General features: G+C 35.9%; 1 non-coding gene across 1 annotated transcript; it reads right to left on the reverse strand.

The window, feature by feature from the left end:
- Positions 1-202: 202 nt before the first annotated feature.
- LOC121228781 (small nucleolar RNA R71) lies at positions 203-307 on the reverse strand. The gene has a single exon (XR_005926356.1). It is a non-coding gene; the product is annotated as a small nucleolar RNA R71 (small nucleolar RNA).
- Positions 308-11,997: the final 11,690 nt, after the last annotated feature.

An 11,997-nucleotide genomic window follows, 5' to 3' on the forward strand; every position in this document is an offset into this window, starting at 1 on the left:
TTAGCAAACTTTCTGGAATTTTGCGATACATTTAAAATCAATGGCGTTTCTGATAATGCCATTCGTCTTTGGTTATTTCCTTTTTCATTGAGGAACAAAGATAAACGATGGTTGAACTCGTCACCACGAGGGTCAATTACTACTTGGGAACAAATGACCGAAAAATTTCTAATAAAATATTTTTCGCTGACAAAAAAGACTAAGTTACATAATGATATTTCTTCTTTTGTACAGACGGACTTAGAAACACTTTACGATGCATGGGAGAGATACAAGGATCCATTGCGAAGGTGCCCTCATATGGGTTACCGCTTTGGCTTCAAGTACAAACATTCCAAAATGGTCTGAATCCCTTGACTCGGCAAATGGTTGACGCAGCTGCTGGAGGAACCATCAACAACAAAACACCTGAAGAGGCTTATGAATTCATTCAAGAAATGTCACTGAATAATTATCAGTGGCAAGTCATGAGGACTAAGCCAACAAAAATGGCCAGCGTTTATAACATCGACTCAGTTACTATGGTGTCAAATCAGGTAGAACTTCTCAATAAAAAGATTGATGGTTTACTTGTTTCTACGCAGGTACATCCAGTAATGAGGTGTGACTCAAGTGGAGGAGGTGTGCATACAGAATATCAATCCTTCAATCCTACAACCGAAGAGGAACAAGTCAACTATATGGGTAACAATAACTTTAGATCTCAAAATAACCCATACAGTAATACTTATAATGGAGGTTGGAAGAACCACCCAAATTTCTCCTGGGGTGGTCAAGGGAATCAAAAGCCACAAAATCCTCAGGGTTTTCAACAGCCACCGTATCAACAAGAGAAGAAACTGAACCTTGAAGAGATGCTTTCTAAATTCATCTAGGTATCAGAAACCCATTTCCAAAATACCGATATAGCACTTAAGAATCAACAAGCATCGATCCAAGGGCTCGAAACTCAGATAGGCCAGCTATCCAAACTAATATCTGAATGACCACAAGGTAGCTTACCAAGTAATACTGAACCTAACCCAAGGGAATACCTCAACGCAATTAGTACTCAAGATAAGGAAGGATTCATTGCGCCTGAGCCAGAATTGATGCAAGAAACTGTGGTGAGCAAAGGTAAAAGTGAGGTAAGTCATAACAAAATGGTGAATGAAGAATATAAACCTCGTATCCCATATCCTAACGAGACAAGGAAAGACCGCTCAGACGAACAATTCGGTAAATTCCTCAAACTTTTGGAAAAATTACATATTAACTTACCGTTTATTGAAGCTTTGTCCCAGATGCTAAATGCAATGAAATTTTTAAAAGAGCTTTTAGTAAATAAGTGGTAGTTGGACGAAGCGTCCCATGTGGAGCTAAACGCAGTCTGCTCATCTATTCTACAGAATAAACTACCCCACAAATTGGAAGATCCAGGGAGTTTTACAATTCCTTGCTTAATTGGTAGTTTAGATATAAGTCATGCATTAGCTGATTTAGGGGCTAGTATTAACGTCACGCCTTACAAAATGTTTAAGCAACTAGGTCTTGGGAAACCTAAAGAAACTAATATGAGCATTCAATTGGCAGATAAAACTATAAGGTTTCCTAGAGGTATTATTGAATATGTACTAGTAAAAGTAGATAAGTTCATATTTCCCATTGATTTCATTGTTCTAGACATAGAGGAGGATAATAACACCCCTTTGATTTTAGGGGGCCCTTTTTAGCAACTGCTAAAACAATTATTGATGTTGGCACAAGTGAGCTCACGCTTCGCGTAGGAGACGACACGATCACCCTTCAAGCTCGTAATTCTGGCATCACATCGAATATTGAAGGTAATAGTCCACACCAGTCTACTAAAACTGAAAATATGACTTTGCAAAAATTGAGCTTCAAAGAAGTTCACGAGCCATGTTCCAGAAATGATAGAGGACATACTCATGAAGAACAAAGGCTACGGATAGAGGAGCTCGATGAATGCGAGCACACAAACTGAGAACACATGATAAACTGAAACTATGCCAAAACAATGCTGATACCTCTCCAAATCAACTTAAGGTTGGCGATAAAGTCTTACTAGATGCCGCAGATCCTCACATTGTCACTACCACACTGAATGAGGAAATCCCTCTTACAGTACTCAGTATTTTTCCATTCGGTACGGCGGAGGTGAGTCACTCCATGTTCGGCACTTTTAAGGTAAACAACACCCGATTAAAACCTTATTTTGATGAGATTGATAGCAGGAATGAGGAGTATAAACTCCTCGAACCATCCTGACCATTCACTAGAGAGGTAAGTCGAGCTTAGACTATAAATAAGCGCTTCTCAGGAGGCAACCCGAGCACTAACATATTTTGATTTCTTTATTTTTAATTTCTAACACTTTAATCATTAACTTTATCTTTGAATTGCAAAGATTTTCAGCACACACGGCCAGACACACAGGCGTGCCTAAAGCCGTGGCCAAACAAGGGAAGAGACACGACCGTGTGATACAACCGTGTGGATGTAGGACATGATTTCCCCAAAACACGGGATGCGATAAATCCCCATGGCCGTGCGACATGGTCATGGGTGAACTTGATAGGTGAACACGGGCATGGGAATAGAAAAATACGGGCGTGCCAGAGGCAAGGCTTGATTCTGTTTCTTCAACACGAGCGTGAGACACGCCCGTACCGTTAAGCCGTGGACAACAATACATGGGCGTGGTACCCTAACACATGGGCATGGGAGAAGTGAACAAAGATAGGCACGACTGTGTGACATGGCTGTGTGCCACACACGCCCAAGACACACTGGCGCGGGATAGTAGCTGGGCACGACCTAAATCAAAAAATTCAAAAAACACGGGCTCACCTTAAGAGTACATGGGCGTGGCCTTAGGTCGTGTGTGTAACATCTCGAAATAGGGCCTAAATGGAATAGTGGTTGCAAAACCACAAATATGAGATAGAAAAGTTTATTTCGATTAATTTTTATGATTTATCGAGTGTTTAGATGCATGTGTTAGAGTATTGATAAGAAATTTTATAGATTGCATGTTTAATTTACCTATTAGGGCTTATTTGCAGAAGTTGCTGTAACAGCCCGATTTAGGGCCTAAACGGAATGATGGTTTTAGAACCACAAATTCGAAGTCAAAAAATTTATTTTGATTAAGTTTTAAGGTTTATTTATTGATTAAAATATTGTGTAAAAATATCGTTAAGTAATTTTACTAATAAAGTGCTTAATTGGACTTTTAGGACTAAATTGCAAAAGTTGCAAAATATGTGTTCTAATTCATAAGTACTTGATTGAAATGGGGATTTAAAGAGGAGGTCCTTAAATGGTAATTAGACCATTATATTTTGTTTGGACAAAAATGGGCATGAATAGGACAAAATTTTAAAGAAAGGCCTTAAGGGCATCTTAATCATTTGGTAATTAAAAGAAATAAAAAGGGAAAATAGAGCCAAATTTGACTAATTTTTTTCATGGAGGCTGAAATTTCCATAGGGGAAGCCATGGCTAGGTTTTCAAGCTTTCCAAGCTCAATAGTAAGTCCGTTCTAGCCTCGTTTTTCAAGTTCTTTACGATTTTGGAATCCCAATAACTTGATTAAGCTTATTCTAGCAATAATTTAAGCTAGGGTTCATATTTGGAAAAATACCCATAGGTCAAATGTGTTTATTTTGATGTTTTATGGTAGAATATGAAGGCTGAAATTATGTTAAACAACTTTTGCTAAGCGGTTTTAAGCAAAAATGAGTAAAACGACTTAATCGGTAAAAGATGTTATTGTTCATAACTATGTGTTAGAGTGAGAATTTGATGTTGCCATAGAAGGGAAAAATGATCAGCATGTCATAAAACATAAGAATAAGGGATGAAGTTTAATTTCCAAGCCTAGGGGCAAAAGTGTAAATATGTAAAAGTTTAGGGGCAAAATTGTAATTTTGCAAAAGTTTGAGTTAAGGACTGTTTTGAATAGTACTTTAATTAAATAAGTAAAATATTATGTTTTAGATCCCGGAAAATGAGATTTGAATCTAGAATGGGAGAAAAATCGAAAATCAGGAAAGTTGGTAAAATGGCCGTTTTAGTATCGAGGTAAGTTCATATGTATAATAAGAATTAATTTATGCATGTTTCAATGTAAAATTGATATATTTACTATGATTGTCGAGGTGTTGAAAGTAAGTATAATTATGATGATTTAAATGTTCAATATTAATTCAACATGGAAATGAGATAGTAGTAAGTTTATATGTAAATAATACATTATCTTTATTATGTTTTTGTATTTCAGCATATTTTATGTATTGTAGCTGATTTTTGAATCATAATTGACTATTGGAAGTATGGAATGAAGTATTAGAAAGAGAGAGAAATCCCGGTTGAACCTTCGGAAAGATTGGATGATACAGATGGTATGTAGCTAGGTCACATGTATAGTGCTGAGTGCACATCATGTGTACAAGAGAGCTACGAGAAATTATGATGTAGCTAGGTCGCATGGGTGATACTATCTGTACACCATGTAGACAAGAGAGCTACGGGATATATGTAGCAAGGTCGCATGCGTGGTTCTAGGTGAAGGACACCATGTAGACAAGAGAGCTACGAGATAATCTGGCTAGGTCACATGGGTGGTATTAAGTGTTCACCATGTATACAAGAGAGCCAAAATTATATGTACAATCGAGCTAGGTCACATGAGTGGTGATAAGTGAAGGCCACTATGTGTACAAGAGAGCTTCGTTTTTAAAGGTGGGCTGTGTACGATACCATCGCGTATCTGTTATTATTCCGAAGCGTTCAACTGGGAAATTGATTAAATGAAATTGTGTATGACTTTGTGATGATAAGTGTAAGTATATAGTGTGTAACTTATGAGAAATATGCTCGATATTTGATTGGAAATTGGAAAGATTGTTATGGGAAAGTGATGAATACAATTGAAGTGTGAAAGATCAAAATAGACAATAAAACTATTCTGGATAGCTGCAGTGATGTGAACCAAAAATTTTACCAAAAATAGTAGAAATTGAATCAGAGACTGAATGAGATATAAAATTAGAGCTTAATGAGTCTATTTTCATATAACAGAAACATAGAAAGCAAAGGAATTCTATATTATGAGATATTTAAGTTTTTGAGAAACTGATTCAGAATGACTACGTGATCCCCTATTCTGAATTGGAAAAATCATTAAAAATTGTACAAAAATAATTAGGGGATATAATTTATATTCTTGAAATCCATAATGAGTCTAGTTTCCAATCAAATAAACGAGAACATCCTTTGAATTCTGTATGATTATAAAATTGATTCATAGTGAAGAGTGGTAAGAACAGTTGAGCAGTGAAATAGGGGTAACTTCAATGAATAAAATGTACTAATTGGCTAGACCAAAAATTCTGAAAATTTTATAGTAAGAATATATGTGAATCTAGTTTCACGGAAAATTAACGATTTGTAATTTGGAGTTCTGTAGCTCTAGAAATAAATAATTTACTTGCTGGTACTCTACTAAATAGCTTATTTTGAACCTGTTTATGATTGTAATAGTGAAAGTATGTGTGTTTGTGATGGTAATATTCCGAGAACATATTGTGAATTTGTTTAAAGTATGAGAATGTATTGTTTATTAATATTTACATACTTACTTACTAAGCTATAATGCTTACTCCCTTCCTTTCCTTTTTCCTATAGTGTCGCAAATGTTAGCTCGAGTTGGAGGTCGTCGGAGGTTAAATCACACTATTAAACTATTGATTGATATATAAAGGTTTTAAAGTATTTTAAGTCTTTGGCATGTATGGAGACTCATTTAATTGTTATTTAGTTGCTAGGAATTGGCATAAAATACTGACGTATGTCATTTGAAGGTCTCTATTGTATAAAGTCATTTAATGTAGATAGTCTTGATTATGTTATTAATTAAATAATGCAATTTATGAATGCGCATGCTTGCCTATGTGTGTGGTTGAATTAAAGCATGATATGGGCCTTGTAAGCTCTTTTTAAGGGATAGCTTGAATGTGTTTGAAAAAGTTTTAAATTAGAGTGAAATTATGAATCGATTTTTATACGATGATTAGTGATTAAGTCCAGTAATGCCTCGTACCCTGTTCCAGCGTCAAAAATGGGTAAGGGGTGTTACAGTGTGGCCCTCCCCTATAGAAGCAAACCACTGTTTGTAATATCCCAAATTAGGGCCTAAACGGAATAGCGGTTTTGTGACCACAAATATGAGATAGAAATAACTATTTTATAATTATTTTGATGTTTATGATATGATTGCATGATTGTGTGAAATTTTCGTGATGAAATCCTATGCCTAAAGTGCTTAAATTGAAATTAGGGACTAAATCGAATAATTTGCAAAACTTGCATTCTACGAGTTTTTAGTATGAAATTGCTTTGGAATATTAATGAGGAGGTATTAAAAAGCAATTTGACCAATTTCTAAGTCTATGGACAAAAATTGGACATGGATGGAATTTTTTTGAAAGTTTAGTAGGAAGGGCATTTTGGTCATTTAGTTATTAAAATGAATTAAAAACAAAATTAAAAGCCAACTTTTGTCCATCTTCTTCATTAGGCCAAAATTTCAAGGGTTCTCCATAGCTAGGGTTTTTTTCAAGCTTCCAAGCTCCATAGTAAGTGATTCCAAGCCCCGTTTTTAATGTTCTGTACGTTTTTAGAATCCCGGTAGCTCGATTAAGCTTATGCTAGCAATAATTCAACCTAGGGTTCATATTTGGAAAAATACCCATAGGTGAAATTTGTGTATTCTGGTGTTTTATGATAGAATATGAGCTTTTAAATTATGTTAGACAACTTTTACTACTCGGTTTTAAGTGAAAACGAGTAAAAGGGCTTAATTGGTAAAAAATACCTAATAGTCATAAATGCATGTTAGAGTGTGAATTTGATGTTGCTATAGAAGGGAAAAATGATCAGCATGCCATAAAACATAAGAATAAGGGATGAAGTATAGTTCCCAAGCCTAGGGGCAAAAGTGTAATTATACAAAAGTTTAGGGGCAAAAATGTAATTTTTCCAAAGATCGTATTAAAGACTGTTTTGATGAATGTATGTATTAAATAAGATTAATTTGGCATTATAGATCAAAAGAAACGAGATTCAAATCGCGATCGAGGGAAAAACAAAGTTTACGAAGAATAGGCTCGATTGCTAATATTTTGTATCGAGGTAAGTTCATGTGTAAATGTAGTAACATAATTGTCAATTTAAGAATTTAATGTTGTTTATATGATATGATGCTTATTATTATCATGAAATGTTATGTTTTGTGGTTATTGTTGAATAATATGTAATTATGTGAATTACTTGATAAGTATGAACTATCACCGAAGTATCAATTTCAATATTCCGTGGATGACGGAAAATATGTGTAATCGAGGAAAAAGCCCACTTGAACCTTGGGAATAGATTAGAATACAAGTGACATGTCACTGTTCCAAACTCGTTGAGTTGAGTTCGAGTTCATGAGATGTAACTAGGCATCCGAACTCGTTGAGTTGAGTCCGAGTTCACATATGGATGCGAACGCCCGAGCTCGTTGAGTTGAGTCTGAGGTCACTTATGGGCGGGTCACATGGTAGCTTGGCTACATAAGTTCTACAGGCTATTGAGTTTGTCTAGCTGCGGGTATGGCACTTACGTTCATGAAATCCGCGTATTCGAATTATATTACGATGTGTTCAACGAGTGAATCTTAAGTGAATGAGAAGAATGCCTAAAACGAAGGTGATATATTGGTAAGTGTGGTGAATGAGAAAATTTGATAGGTCTGTGCTTAAATCCTCGGGTTACGAACTTGGTATGATGAAATCGTAGAAAGATATTAAATGCAAACGAAACACGAATGTCTTGATGTTGTTTATGCAAATGATGATTTATGTGGAATTGAATGATTATGTTACTTTCTATTTGCATGTGAACTTACTAAGTATTTATGCTTACCCCCTCCTTTTCATTCATTGTAGTTGCTGACAAGCCGGCTTGAGAATCGGGATAGGTCGAAGACTCGTTCACACAATTCGAAGGCTTAATTTGGTAAAATGGCTTGAGTATTTTGAATGTGGCATGTATGGCACAATACTCACTTTGTGTAAATGATTTTATGACATGGTTATGGTTTGGTAAGAAAAGTGTTTGTGAATAATTAGCCATTGGAATGGCCAATCTAAATCATTTTTGATGCCATGTATGTTTAAAATGCCATTTAGTCCATGGAAATCTATAGTAAAGTGAAATTTGTTATAAAATAGAATATTGCTGTAGCAATGATTTGAATTTGAAAAATCACTAAAAATAGTATAAATTGACTTAAATGATGAATAAGTTGAGGAATCGAAGCTTAATGAGTCTATTTTCATATGAATTGAACAAAATAGGTATATGAATTATATTTTATGAGATATTTGAATTTTTGTGAAACAGGGCCAAAGTGATTTCTGGATCCCCTATTCTGACTTTAATAATTAACCATAAATTGTACAAAAATAATTAGAAGTCGTTATTTATATGTAAAGATTCCTTATTGAGTCTAATTTTAAGGGAAACAAATGGCATAGTCATGGAAATTTTGTACAGAGAGAAATCTGATACGTAATACACAAAGGTCAAATAAGTCAAATCCAAAAATTCTAGAAAAAATTAGTAGATAGATATATGAGTCTAGTTTCAGGAAAAATTTACGGAATTGGATTTCAAGTTTCGGAACTTGAGGTATGAATTTTTAAGCGACTATAATGCAGTTTGCCAGCTTGTTTGGAAGTTTTAAAAATAAATTGTTTGAGCTGTATAAGTAATGAATTAAGTCCGTTAACACCTCGTATTCGACTCCGACGACGGTCTCTGGTACGGGGCATTACATTTGGTGGTATCAGAGTAGGTTTAGTCAGTTCTTGGACTAATGTGTTTATGTATGGGTTTTTCTATACATGTCATATATATATTGTGATAGTGTGACGACTTCTGACCTTTTAAATGATATTTTTTATAGTAAATGGATCTCGATCCAGTTGCGGTTGATGATGTAAAGAGTAATGCACTAGCTCCGGCTGAAGGGGCGATGCCAACTAAAAATCCACCTCCTGCTGTTGGTCAAGGAGGAGGAGAAAGGGCTCAAGAAGCCTTTCTCCAGATGATGAATGCCTGGTATACTGAGTTCGTTCGTACGAACCCGAATGCACAACCTCCCCCACCTCCCCCGATTCCTCAACATGTACCCCTGATGTCTCAAGGCGTAGATCTGATGAAATTTCAAAGAACTCTAGTTGACAGAATCTGTAAGCAAGGGGCCAAAGAATTCAGGGCAAATATTGATGATGATGTCGAGAAAGAAGAGTTTTGGCTTGAGAATTCTATTCGGGTATTTGATGAATTGTTTTGTACACCTGAGGAATGCTTGAAATGTGCTATATCATTGTTGAGGGATTCAGCTTATCATTGGTGGAAGACACTGACTTCAGTAGTACTGAAAGAGAAAGTAACTTGGGAGTTCTTTCAAGAAGAATTTCGGAAGAAATACATCAGTGAAATATTTGTTGATCAAAAGCGTAAAGAGTTTCTTGATTTGAAGCAGGGAAACATGACAGTTACTGAATACGAAAGGGAGTTCGTCAGGTTGAGTAAGTATGCTAGAGAATATATTCCTATAGAGGCTAAAAAGTGCAGATGATTTAAAGACGGACTCAATGAAGACATCAAAGTATTTGTTGGGATTCTTGAATTAAAAGAAATGGTAGTACTGGTTGATCGAGCTTGCAAGGCTGAAGAACTACTTAAAGAGAAGAAAAAAGTAAAGGCCGAGACTAGAAATTGGAAGAAAAGACCGACGAGCAGTTCATTCTCATAGCAATCCAGAAAATCTAGAAATATGAATCCTTGTTCACAGGTTTCGGCTGGAAAATCATGTGGAAATTTTAAGAAGCAAAATGTGGGTCCTAAATCTCAGACTACTTCTGCGGCTAGTGTGGGAAATACGAGATTTGTTAAGCCCGAGTGCCAGCAGTGTGGCAGAAATCATTTTGGCCCATGTAGAGAGAATGAATGTTTTCGGTGTGGTTCTCCGGATCATTTTATTAGAGACTACCCAGAGAGGATCGAGAAAGAAAAATTTCAGACTGTAAAAGCTACTGGTGTAGACTCGAGGGGAAGATATTCGAGAAAAGCTGGAAATGAAGCAAGCAGCAAGAATGTAGCCAGAGATTCAGCAGCTAAATCTGAAGCAAAGGCTCCAGCTAAAACTTATGCTATAAAGGCACGTGAAGATGCTTCATCACCTGACGTGATTACTGGTATATTTTCTCTTTATGATATTAATGTTATTGCTTTGATTGATCCCGGTTCTACTCATTCATATGTGTGCATGAAATTGGTGTCTAGTATGAATATACCTATTGAGAACACAGAATTGTCAAATCCGCTAGGCAAATGTGTGATAGTTGATAAAGTATGCAAGAAATGCCCTTTAATGATTCAGGGTCATTACTTTCCGGCCAACTTGATGTTGTTGCCGTTTGATGAATTTGATGTTATTTTGGGTATGGATTGGTTGACATTGCATGATGCTATAGTAAATTGTAAAGAAAAGGTTATAGAATTAAAGTATGAAAGTGGTGAAATTCTGCGGGTTGAACTAGACAAATCAGAGGCATTATCTAGTATGATTTCTTCGATGTCGACTCGGAGATATTTGAGAAAGGGTTATGAAGCTTATTTGGTGTATGTAATTAATACAAAAGAAATTGAAAATAAAGTTGAATCAGTACCGGTTGTGTGTGAATTTGCGGATGTATTTTCAGAAGAATTGCCGGGTTTGCCTTCAATCAGGGAAGTAGAATTTAGTATTTAATTTATACCGGGAATAGATCCGATCTCGATTCCCTCGTATAGAATGGCACCAGTAGAGTTGAAGGAATTAAAGTCGTAGTTGCAAGAGTTGACTGATAAAGGCTTTGTGAGACCGAGTTTTTCACCCTGGGGTGCTCCCGTGTTATTTGTGAAAAAAAAAGATGGTTCTATGAGATTGTGTGTTGACTATCGGCAATTAAACAAGGTGACAATCAAAAACAAGTATCCATTGCCAAGAATTGATGATTTGTTTGATCAGCTAAAAGGAGCGACATTGTTTTCAAAGATTGACTCGAGATCTGGGTACTACCAGCTATGAGTAAAAGAGTCGGATGTGCCTAAAACTTCTTTTAGAACAAGGTATGGTCACTATGAATTTTTAGTTATGCCATTCGGGTTGACAAATGCTCCTGCTGTGTTTATGGATTTAATGAATCCATATTTCGGCCATACTTGGACATATTTGTTGTGGTGTTTATAGATGACATCTTAATTTATTCAAAAGATGAGACAGAGCATGCTGAGCACTTGAGGATAGTTTTGTAAACTTTGAGAGATAAGCAGCTGTATGCTAAGTTCAGTAAAAGTGAATTTTGGCTTCGGGAAGTTGGATTTTTAGGTCATATTGTTTCAGGTGATGGTATACGGGTTGATCCTAGTAAAATTTCAGCCATTGTTGATTGGAAACCACCGAAAAATGTAATCGAGGTTAGAAGTTTCTTGGGACTAGCTGGGTATTATCGGCGGTTTGTAAATGGATTTTCTATAATTGCTGCTCCTATGACTAGACTACTTCGAAAGGATGTTAAATTTGAGTGGATGGAAGAATGTTAACAAAGTTTTGAAGAATTGAAAAAGTTATTAATTAAAGCACCAGTGTTGGTACAACCCGAATAAGGTAAAGAATTTGTGGGGTATAGTGATGCTTCTCGAAATGGCTTAGGATGTGTACTTATGCAAGAAGGAAAAGTGGTGGCTTATGCTTCGAGACAGTTAAAATCTCACGAAAGGAATTATCCGACTCATGATTTGGAATTGGTTGCTATAGTGTTTGCTTTGAAGATTTGGCGACATTATCTGTATGGTGAAAAGTACCGAGTATATACAGATCACAAAAGTCATAAGTAC

The sequence above is a fragment of the Gossypium hirsutum genome, chromosome A04 (genome assembly GCF_007990345.1).
Source record: "Gossypium hirsutum isolate 1008001.06 chromosome A04, Gossypium_hirsutum_v2.1, whole genome shotgun sequence".
NCBI lineage: Eukaryota > Viridiplantae > Streptophyta > Magnoliopsida > Malvales > Malvaceae > Gossypium > Gossypium hirsutum.